This window comes from Hakea prostrata, chromosome 6, assembly GCF_041222555.1.
Source record: "Hakea prostrata isolate BN-2017 chromosome 6, UWA_Hpros_2, whole genome shotgun sequence".
In the NCBI taxonomy this organism is placed as follows: domain Eukaryota; kingdom Viridiplantae; phylum Streptophyta; class Magnoliopsida; order Proteales; family Proteaceae; genus Hakea; species Hakea prostrata.
In genome coordinates this window covers 15205504-15218201 of record NC_142605.1, presented here as the reverse complement: position 1 = coordinate 15218201, position 12698 = coordinate 15205504, and positions in this window count along the sequence as shown.

The window sequence follows — 12698 nt, the reverse complement described above, 5'->3', positions numbered from 1 at the left end:
CAAGTATGACTTTAAAAACAAAAATGAGAAATGAAATCTGATCGGGCTTGAGATTTATCGGTATTGAAATTTCATCAGCTACTTTTGGTCGAAAGATCAAAAACAACAATGAGAAATGAAATCTCATCTTTATCATGATTTATAGTGCACACTTAGTGATAAAGATCTTATGAAGACAAAACAGAGATAGTAGAGACTTCAAAAACAGAAACAGAAAATATGGGTGTGAGATTCTAAATTTCTAACAAACATAAATTTCCAAATCAACTCAATATGATCTACTAGACGCAGGAGGAGGGAGTCTCAGACCTAACGAAATCTCCGAACAAAGCTCCTTACCTGAGATTTAGTAGCCGAAAGCTCTGACGAAAGCTCCTATTCGAAAGTTCGATCTCTCAAAATGCTTGCAGGAGTGAGTGATTCGAGAAGCAGCCGTGAGGTTAGAATCAGGCTTACGAAAGTTGCAACTCGAGTTCGATCTCTCGAATGAGTGAGCAATGCAGAGAACAAAGGGAGAGAGCGAGCGAGAGAGAGAGAGAGAGAGAGAGCGAGTGGTTTTTCATATTCGATTGCTCCTCTTCTCCACAAGTGAAAAATGGGCGCAGGCAGGAGGTATTAGGCAACCACAGCGTTTCATGGAAACGCCGTAAGACCTAATCATACGACGGCGTTTCCTGGAAACGCCGTTCTAAAGTTATATATTAAACAATTTACAACGGCGTTTCTATCTTAGAAACGCCGTTACAAAGCCATATATTATATTCATCCAAAGCCTTGTGAATAAATGAAAGCATCCCATGGACATATGACGGCGTTTTTGATAAATGCCGTCATAAGGCTACATACGACGGCGTTTCTCTAATACGCCGTTAAAAAGTTTAATATAACGAAGTTTTAAATCATTTTTCATAGTTGTAGGCAGGGAATGAACTTTCGTTCGTTTCGCCCGATTGGCTGGATGGCAAACCGGGTGACATGGCGAAATATCTCCGAGATTTCGGCGATATTTCGCCCCCCCATTTTGAGTATTTTTGTTCAATAATTTTGGTATATTTGATGCATATCGTAATTTAATACAAATATATGATAAATTTAAATTATTTCCTATGAATTCTTTCATTTAAATTCTCCTATCTAGTCATATTTAACATATTACCTTTTGAGGCCTACATCATTCGGACATAATTGGAATGATTATCCATTCACTCTGAAGATTCTATTACAAAATCCATTCATAATTTAAATTGTTTCCATAAATTATTTCATGTATATATTCTTCCCTAACCACATTTGGCATGTTGACTTTTGAGGATTAAATCACTAGAATATAGTTGGTAAGATTGCTCATTAATCTTGAAGATTTTGCTATAAAATGTCTTCCTAGCTATAAATTATTCTATGTAGATTCTCTTCCTAATTACATTTAACACATTAACTTTTGAGTCTTGAATCATTGGGATAGAATTGGTAAGATTGTGATAGAATCGCGAGAGAAATCGCTTAAAAAGTGCAAGAAATAATATAAAGATCTGAAAAAAATATATAAAAAAATAATATTTTCCGATATATCATGAAATATCGCAATATATTGGGAGAAATCGCCGAGATATCGCCGATATCTCGACGATATTATGTAAATATCGTTTCGCCCCTTGGTTTCGTTTCGCCGTTTCGCCCCCTTCGCCGAAATATAGTTCCATGGTTGTAGGGGACATATGAAGGCATTTTTCACAAAATGCCATTATAGAGCTATGTACAACGGCGTTTTGCAGAAACGCCGTGATAAATAGCATACAATGGCATTTTTTAGCGAATGCCGCTATTAATTAACATACAACGGCGTTTTATGAAAATGCCGTTGTATCCTTACCCAAAGTGCCGCCATAGACCCGTTTTCTTGTAGTGTTCCCAAGGAATTGGAAATACTTTATTTAATACTGGTGCGATGATTGATATTTGGCAGTATCCTCGTATATCAGGTGCACATCGTTCCACGTGGAAACCTAGTTCAGAGTTCAAGTTTCGAATTTGAAGCGCCGTTATCCCCTGATTGTTGATCCTGCATATCCAGGAATTGGAAGCGTTTCTTCCATCCTGTCCCTTGATTAATCTTGGGCCTTCAACTGTCACATCGCTCCTTGAGGCTATTTAAGCTCCTCAAGGGTACTTCATCTTTATCTCACTATCTGCAAGTTACTCTGTCTAATAGATTTACAAAGCAATATCCTGTCTTCTTTTGCTTGTCTCGTACTCTCGTTCTCCAACAATATCTTCGATCAAAACTTGAACAAGTAAGTCTTCCGCCCTGCTTATGTCACGAAGTTCTTCTTCTCCCTAAGAAATCTCCACAGTATTCATACTTGGGGTTTACTCATTACGGAAGTTCTGAATGGCGCTCGTTACTGTATCTGTTCAACTGAAATCTAGGGTTTTCCCTTTTCTGCCTATAAGTTGTTGGATTCTGGTACTAATACTGCTTTTTGCATTTGTAGTGCCTCCAAGAATTAACTTGGACTTTATTAGGGAGAATTCCTACAAGAAGACTGCCCTAGTACCGATGAAGGTTGCTCCTTGTGAGGTGATTGCTGTTGGCGAATCTTCTAAAAGTGGGGAGACTGCTGTTGGTGAATCTTCAGAGCAGATTCCCACAGTTTCTGCAGATGTTTCTCCCACACTCCCTCTGCCTGAAGAGACCGTTCAGTCTTCCAAGGAGGATGTGGCTCCCTCCGTCATTGCTTGTACTGTTGACATCCTCGCCGAAGAGATCGTTCGGTCTTCTATGATGAAGACCCTTCGGACATCTGAGGAAGATGTGGTCCCTACCGGCGCCGCTCCTATTTCCAACTCTAGTGCTTGTTTGGCATCCTCCTCCACTCCTTCCTTGGAGCTGGAGGATTTTGCCACTAGGAAGCGCCCTCGGTTGGTTGATGACGCGTTCCAGCCTTCTGAATCGTTGAAGAGGTCTGACTTGGTGACAGGCGATTTTGACAAGGCACTTAAATGGTGCACTGTTGTTCAAATGCCTGCAGAGAGTAGAGCCCTCTCCACGATCCCAGATGTGGATTTTACAAAATCACTAGTGATGTAAGTTTTTTTTCATTACCTTTCGTTTTGAAAATTTTTCTTTTGCTTTTGACTAACTCTAAAGTTGTTGCAGGAGTCTCACTGGTAACTTTCACAATCAAGTGGAAGCAGCCTTTAGACTCAGTAGATTGAGTAATGAAGTTTACAGGCTTCGGGAAGAATCCAAAGCCAAGGATGTTGAGATTGCTCGTCTTGGAAACCAAGCCTGGGAGATCGCTCGGGAGAAGAATTCCGTGATCGAACGTCTTCGTTCGGATTTGGATGGTGCTAGGAAGAAGATCCATCGGCTGGAGCGGGAAGTAGGAAAGCCAAGGGCGAAAGGGTCTGAAGCGGTACCCCAAAGGCAAGCTGTTATCCCTTTGCCCGAGTCCCTTTCAACAGATGTTCGTAGGGCTTGCATATTCAAATATTTACACAGTAAGCCTAGAGTACCCATTCGCGGCCGAGGTCGTGGTCGAGGTAGAGGTGACGCACATGACCCAGTCCATCCAGACTACTTTAGATCCCTGGAGGCACAGGAGCTATACTTTGGCCACTTCAGTCATCGTGCGATCGAGTATGGTCGACCAGTAGTGACTTCAGAGGTAGCACAGTTCCAGATCGAGAGTAGATTTGCGGCTGTGGGTTGGAGAAGTACCTTGTTTTTGAACGAGGATGCCTATCCCAAGCTAGTCAGGTTATTCTACAGCAACCTGACCTTCCACAGAGAGATGGATGGAGAGCGCGACACTAGGCTAGTGATTGAGAGCTGGGTGAAGACCACAGACATACGCTTCACCACAGAGGAGCTGGCTCACATCCTAGACGTGCCATACATCCACGGCGACAGGAGATGGTTCGAGCCGGGGGCTGAGTCAGACGATGTCATACACTGGGAGGAGAGAACTCTCGTCTTCTCGAGCATTTTCCCACAAGAGTGCAGCGGGGTAGAGTCAGTGACTGAGCTGTATCCATCATGCAGGATCATCTCCAGGATCATAGCACGGAACTTGCTGCTTAAGGCAGGTCATCAGAGTGAGATTTCACTCATGCAGGCTATGATGACCTTTTCAGTGTACACCCACTACCAGGTAGACTTGGCTTACATAATCCAAAATGCCATGATCTACCGAGTGACACATCCGGGGGGAGCAAACCTTGGATACGGGCAGCTTCTGACACGGATCTTTGAGCACTTCGGGGTCGACTTCGAGGGAGAGGAGGCTATCCTAGTTGGGCATGGCGGTACAATAGGGTACAGATTGGTCGCTCAGATGCACTTAACAGGCGGACAAAACTCACCAGAGATGCCAGCCGAGCAGGAGGACATGGATGTAGAGACTGATGATGAGGATCATGCAGACTCGCCACCACCTTCCCAGTTCGAGACAGGAGGCACATTCGGGACTCAGGATACTTCGGAGGTCGCACCACCTTGGGCTAGGGGTCTGTTCACTCGGATGGACCAGTTCGAGCGAGGCGAGGTAGAGATGAGGGGCCAGATAGCGAGTGCCTTGACATACTCCGCCAGATGAGACTAGCTCCACCACCACCACCACAACAGTAGATATAGAACTAGGTTTTGATTCACTTTGATTCAATATTGACCTTAGGGTTTAGATATGTTTATTGTAGTTTTTATTCAGCACATGTTCATTCCCTAACATTTTGTAAAGCGTAGAGTACGCTCCAAGTTATGTAAAGCTTTATCTTATTAATGAAACACAGTTATGTTTATTGCACTTGTATTATTGTCTCTTATGCATTTTCTTGATAATTACAATGTGAGAATGTATTTCACTTGACTTATTGTAAGTTATTCAAAATAAGATCCACTTACTTTATCAGTTTGTTTCTAACAAAAGATGTTCTATTACTCACTCTAATTCTTTTGAGTCACTTCTGGATCTATGACTCAGATTGCTCATCTAGCACTCGTATTAATTATTATTGACTTTGTAAAACCAAGGCTCTGATACCACTCAGTCACACCCCACCCGTCGGTCTCGGTTACCCGCCCGACAACCCGTGGGTGCGATCCGTCACAAGATCCAAGGTTTTAGTCTATCAACAATATTTAAGACAAATACAGATAATCATGAGCAAAGAATATTCAATAACTGAATTAAATGAATTACAGAAGCCCAAAATGCTCCAATATCAAAGGAAAGAAATAAAGAATAAAGAATAAAACAAAAATGAGGGCAGCGAAATAAAAGTATTTATATCAGTTTCTTTCCAGTTTGTTTCTCTAAGTCAATGAACTTAGACTCCAGTTTAATAAGGTGAGGGGTTCTCCAATTCTTTTCCAGTCTCAGTGCGAACTGGCTGACCACCTTTTGCCTCTGACCATCAACCGGTGCGATAAGCGCACTCCATGCACCCGCAGGAACTCCCGCACATGCTATTTCCATCTCCCACTGGCGGTGCCACATCTTCTTCAAACGGGATGGTTCCTTCATAGGGAACCAGCCCATCTTCTACAAATCCTTCTTCTGTATAGGCTAAAAACATACAAAGAATAAAGGAATGAGTTCTAAAGAACTCAGTAAGAAACAATCATATATCTCATCCATCATCCAAAAATGCCATGATACAACAGTAATATGAATGAATGCAAAACATGAATGATACTATGATTTCTAACTATGAGAGTCTCTAATAGCTGACATTCTTTAAGATAAACACCAGCCCTCCTCTGGGTAAGTCTCATCACTCTGATCCGACAAGGACTGCTTACCTCTGTAGGGATCCAGGGAAAAAGGGAAAGTCCACACCTGGCTCACAAACCATGGTTAGGGGGTTAAGTCCACACTCTCTCACCACGACCATTGGTAATGAGTACTGGCGCATGTCTGGGTTTCTAATCCAATGCAAGGTCATAATGGTTACATGTCTACATGAAGTCCAGATACATCCCCTATGGCACCAACCAACTCGGTTCAGTATCCTTCGCAACCTAGGAGTAAGAATCCTCACGGACTGGCTACCTCTGTTGGACTCTACTCCTTAACCCTATGGTCATCCACATATCATTGGGGCGGATGCTCTCATGATTCCTCACGACACCCGGTCCGGTCCTTGGACATCCATGAGCCCAACCCTACCATTTCATGACCAACAGTGGACCACCAAGTCTTATCACTGTCATCACGGGTCACTCGGTTTCAATCCCCCTACCGAAAGGGTAGTAGCATGTGGGGTACCTAGCCATGCAATCTAGACTCATCCTAACAATGTCATCAATTAATCATGATAGTGCTGAAGGTATCAGCAGGCATGTGTCCCATTCCACAGCCTTTTGATATCATCAGCCAAGATATCCCAAAAGGAACACCTCAACTATCATAATCATAAACCAATTACCATAATCATATAACATTCACAATTCATCATGTAATTATGAAATCAAAGCAAACAGCAGTATATAACAATATAAATCAAGACTAACAACTATCAGATTAACATGTTCAAGTATATGTAGATAGATAAGATAGACTGTCCTTACTTGCATATAACTGAAACGTCCGTAAAATGGAATCCAATAACTATTAGTAGACTTTTCTTTTAAACAGTAATCACCTAAACACAGGGTTATTAGAATATATAAGTCACATAAATCAATTTGAATCAGAACCGAAATCCAATTGGTCATCTTTTTACCAGCCCGGTCGCTTGTGCCGGTCGCTTAGGTTAAGCGACCGCCACTAGTGACCGCCCCAAAAACAGTGAGTTTCAATCCGAAACTCAGGCTTCTGATTACTCGATTTCAATCCGGTTTTCGAGTAATCTCATCCTAAGTCTCGAATTAAAAACTCCCTAAGCCAAAAGGGTAAGAGAAAATAATCCACTATCATCAATAGATTACCCCTAACCCTCTCCTTGATTGGATTTACCATCTCACGGAAGTAGGGTTCTGTTTACGGTTATTCCATCTCAAGTAGATTAATAAAGAGGGTAAAGAATATCCAAAGGGTAATCACAGAGATGAGGGAAAAAGGGTAAAACCAATCTAACGGAGAAAAGAGAGTAGAGAACAAAGGGTTGGTTCAATACCTCGCACCAGAAAGCCAGAGAAGAAGAGAACTTATCTTCCAAGCCACTGTCAGTACTCCAGAGACTCTTTTGGATCTTCCCCGCAGCCGTCTAAACTCCCAAATAAGCAACCACGAATAAAGTAATCGTTAATGAGACGGAGGTTGCCTTTTATAGAAGTCTGGGGGCAAAATAGGGTAAAATCTCCGAAAATAGACCGGGCGGTCGCTTGGGCCGGTCGCTTAGGTTAAGCGACCGCCACTAGTAACCGCCCCCATGTAATTTGCCATACAAGGGTGCTTTTACTAGGGGCTGATACCCAAGGCCAACCTAGCCCTAACTGAACAACATCTGGACATCTCTGAACAACATCTGACTTCCGGAAATCCCCGCTCCAGCCAAGACAGACTCTTCAGATAAAGGATCCAGATCCATGGGTCCTGGGTATGGATCATGGGCTTCAATCCGGATACTCCACAAGTTCACCCGACTAGACCTTCGGGTTCTCGGACCTGGAATACCGATCTCGGGTTAGAAATACGGGGGGGTATTACAGGCTTGATACCCAAGGCCAACCTAGCCCTAAATAAGAGATGGGGGAGATCTTACTTTCATTCCGGACATCTCTGAACAACACCTGACTTCCAGAATTCCCAGCTCCAGCCAAGGCAGGCTCTTCAGATAAAGGATCCAGATCCATGGGTCCTAGGTATGGATCATGGGTTTCAATCCTATACTCCTCAAGTTCACCCGACTAGACCTTCGGGTTCTCAGACCTGGAATACGGATCTCGGGTTAGAAATATGGGGGGTGTTACATTCCTCCCTCCTTAAAAGAAATTTTGTCCCCGAAATTACAACGTACCTGAAGGTCCAAAAAGGTGAGGATACTTGGACCACATCTCATCTTCTTTCTCCCAAGATGCTTCCTCAAAAGAGTGATTCTTCCTTCTAATCTTCACCAAAGGTATAGTCCGATTTCTCAACTGCTTGTCCTTCCGATCAATAATCTCAGCCGGTTCTTCATCATACGTCAAATCCGCACTCAACCCTTCTGGTTCATGCTGAAGCAACTGCTCTGCACTTGTCAAGCATTGCCTTAGCATAGATACATGGAATACATCATGCACACCAGCAAGAGACGGGGGCAGAGCCAATTGATAGGCTACTGATCCAACCTTTTCAATAATGTCAAAGGGACCAATATACCTAGGGCTGAGCTTTCCTTTAACATTAAAAAGCATGACTCCTTTCATCGGCGAAACTTTCAAAAATGCACGCTCACCAACTTGAAACTCAAGGTCAGACCTTCTTTTATCCGCATAGGACTTTTGTCCAGACTGAGCAGTTTTGATCCTTTCTCTAATCATATCCACCATGGTGCCGGTGGTTTCGAATAGATCAGGGCCAAGAACACGCCTTTCTCCAACTTCATCCCAATACAGAGGAGTTCTACAAGTCTTTCCATACAGGGCTTTAAACGGGGCCATTTCAATAGTAGATTGATAACTGTTATTATAAGAAAACTCTACCAAGGCTAGGTGGTCATCCCAGTTACCACTCATATCTATGACACACGCTCTAAGCATATCTTCCAAAATCTGTATGGTCCTTTCTGATTGGCCATCGGTCTGAGGGTGATGAGCAATACTCAAATTCAGCTGAGTACCCAGAGCTTTCTGCAGACTATTCTAGAAACGCGACGTAAACCTCGGGTCTCTATCTGACATAATACTAACCGGAACACCATGCAGTCTCACCACATTATCAACATAGAGTCGGGCCAACTTATCCATAGAATAGGTGATCTTCATCGAAATGAAGTGTGCCGATTTGGTTAATCGGTCCACTACCACCCACATCGAGTCATTCCCTTTTCCAGATCAGGGCAAACCAGTGACAAAATCCATAGCAATGTCTTCCCACTTCCAACTAGGTACTGGAAGAGGTTGCAGAAGGCCAGACGAAGGCTGCTGGACAGCTTTCACACGTTGACAAGTCCCACACTTAGCAATGAAATCTTCCACATCATTCTTCATGCCAGACCACCAAGAATACCCTTTCATATCATGGTACATCTTCACGCTTCCGGGATGAATAGTAAAGATGAACTGATGAGCATCAGTCAAGATTTCGCTTCGAAGGTCTTCCACAGCAGGAACACAAACTCTTCCTCTAAAAACAAGATCACCATCAAAGGCTAGGGAGAAATCTTTCACGTCATTAGTCTTTGAAGTGATCAAGTCAATCTTCTTCTTCAATTCTGGATCAGTCGACTGTAGAGCAACAATTCGGTCCCTCAAACTCGGTCGAACTGATACAGCTGCCAAAATAGCACCAGAACTTTCTGACAATATCTCAAGTCCAAATCTTACAATGGAGAACAATAAGGGCTTACTGAGACACATCAGAACCACACTTCCTCGATTACTCTTTCTACTTAAGGCATCAGCAACCACATTAGCTTTTCCTGGATGATACTGAATATCACAATCATAGTCCTTCACCAGTTCTAACCATCTTCTCTGTCTCATATTCAACTCCTTCTGAGTAAGGAAATACTTGAGACTCTTGTGGTCAGTGAAAATCGATATCTTTTCACCATAAAGATAGTGACGCCAAATCTTCAGAGCAAAAACCACAGCTGCCAACTCCAAGTCATGAGTAGGGTAATTATGCTCGTAGTTCTTCAACTGCCTAGAAGCATAAGCTACCACCTTCCCATGCTGCATCAAAACGCAATCCAAACCAACTTTAGAGGCATCGGTATACACTGTCAAACCTCCAGAGTCATCTGGTATCGTCAACACAGGAGTGTTAGTTAACCTTTTCTTGAGTTCTTGAAAACTCTCTTCACGGAGCTTCCTTCCACTCAAACTTGACTCCTTTTCTGGTAAGCTTTGTCATTGGTGCTGAGATTCTGGAGAAATTCTCAATGAAGCACCTATAATAACCCGCCATACCAAGAAAACTTCGAATCTCCGTGACTTACTTAGGTCGGTCCCAATCAGTCACAGCTTGAACCTTTGCAGGATCAACTTTAATTCTGTCATCAGAAATGATGTGACCAAGGAACATAACTTTAGGTAACCAAAAGTCACATTTGCTGAACTTGGCAAACAACTTCTTCTCTCTCAAACGCTGCAAAGCAAAACTCAGATGCCCAACATGTTCTTCTTCGCCCTTTGAATAGATCAGAATGTCATCAATAAATACAATGATAAATTTATCTAAGACATCCTGAAATACTCGGTTCATCAGATCCATGAACGCTGCTGGTGCATTAGTAAGACCAAAAGGCATAACTCGGAATTCATAATGCCCACATCTAGTCCTAAATGCAGTCCTACACACATCACTGGACTTTACTTTTAAATGATGATACCCAAATCTCAGATCGATATTCGAGAACACAGAGGCACCTTTCAACTGATCAAACAAGTCGTCGATCCTAGGGAGAGGATATTTATTTTTAATCGTCAACTTGTTCAATTCCCGATAGTCTATGCACATTCGCATACTACCGTCCTTCTTCTTCACAAACAACACCAGGGCTCCTCACGGCGAAACACTGGGTTGGATAAACCCTTTGCTTGACAAATCATTTAATTGAGTCTGAAGTTCCTTCAACTCAGTCGGAGCCATCCGATACCGAGCTTTCGACACAGGAGTTGCTCCAGGAATTAGATCAATTGAAAACTCTAACGCCCTCTCTGGAGGCAAACCAGACAAATCATCAGGGAAAACATCAGGAAAGTCCCTGACAACTTCGATATCAGACAACCGTTTCACACCTTCTGAGATATCCACAGAAGAGGAAAGAAGTCCAACATTCTTAGTCCACTGCCTGACTTTCATAGTCGCAGCCACTATCTTCTTGCTCAACTTCTCTTGACTACTTTGATACTCAAACGGACTATCATTCAAAGGATGAAACAGTACCTTCCTTTCCAAACAAAGGATAACTGCACCATACTTAGATAACCAATCCATTCCAAATATCACATCAAAATCAGACATGTCTAACTTGATCAAACGGGCTTCAAGGGTTCTACCAACAATAACCACTGGACAAGATTCAACCACTTCATCTAATCTAACAACAAATCTGGTTGGAGTACTAATTACTAGTCCTCTTTCCAACTTCGCAAGTGTAATAGGAATACGACTCACAAATGAAGATGCTATGAATGAATGCGATGCACCAGTATCAAATAATACGAAAGCAGAGGTAGATGATACTGAAATAATACCTGTCACAACATCGTGATCTGTCTCAGATTCAGAACCAACAACACTGAACACTTTACCAGAGGGAACACTCGAAATAGGCTTCAAAGCTGACACCTGAGAATTCAGCTTCTGAGTGCAGTTACGAGAATAATGACCTTGCTTCCCATAGTTAAAGCAGATCAAATCCCTACCACTCACAGGAGCTGCTGAAGAAGGATATGCAGGCCTCTGGTTATTAACCACTGGACGAGGGTTAGCATAGATCGGTCCAGTACCCTGACTACCCGGAACTGGATGCACTAGTGCACCACTAGAACCATAGCTCGAAGCAGAGCTGAAACTGGAACTAGCTCCTCTAGGCTGAAACGAAGGGGCAGTATAAGGAGCAGGCCTAGAGAATCTCTGGTTACGGTCACCCGAATTATTCCTGTTCGAAACAGAACGCTGGAGCAGATAATTCTCTCTCTCATTATCTTCTACCTTCTTCGCATTCTGCACCATCTCAGCATAATCCACAATAGGATGAATTGCCAGGTAAGTCTTCAGTGACGGCCTCAAACCTTTGAAGAACTTCTTTGCCTTCTCACGGTCACCTTTGAAAGCATCAGGGGCAAAGTAGAACAATTCTTCAAACTTCTTCTGGTATTCCAGAATAGTAATAGGTCATTGCGTAAGTGTCATGAACTCAGCTTCCTTAGCATCTCTCATACACTCAGGAAAGTAATTCTTGCAAAATGCATCCTGTAAAATTTCCCAAGTAAGAATCGGGTGCGAAGCGTCCAAAATAGGTCTGGTAGCATTCCACCACGCATCAACTTCATGCTGCAGTCTCTGCTCTGCACAAAGAATCTTCTGAGCTTCATTGCAACGGAGGTTGCGAAAAGCTTTCTCCATCTCTCGGATCCACTTGTTAGGGAACAATGCATCCAACGAAATACCAGTAAAAGCAGGGATCTGAAGCTTCAAGAAATGCTCCATCAACCTTGCATGCGGACCAGGGGCAAAACCGTCCACAAAAGTACCAGCTGCAGAAGTACCAGCTCCATTAGGATTAAGAGCCGCCTGGGCATTCTGCTGAGTAGCCGCAAAACCTTGCATCATAGTAGTAAACTGATTCTGCTGCTGATGCATCATATTTCCCAGAATGTTCATCACATCCTGAATAGAGACTACTTGCGGTGCCAGCGGAGGATTTCCACCAGTGGAAGGAATTTCAACTCGGGGAGGCTCAATTCCAGTGTTTACTGTAGATATCTCAACACGGTTTTGATTCCAACCACCTTCTTCTTCATCTTGACCATTAACAGCACGATTCCTTAATTGAACCATTCTACGAAAGAATTCCAGAGATTAGCAACACTCAATGAT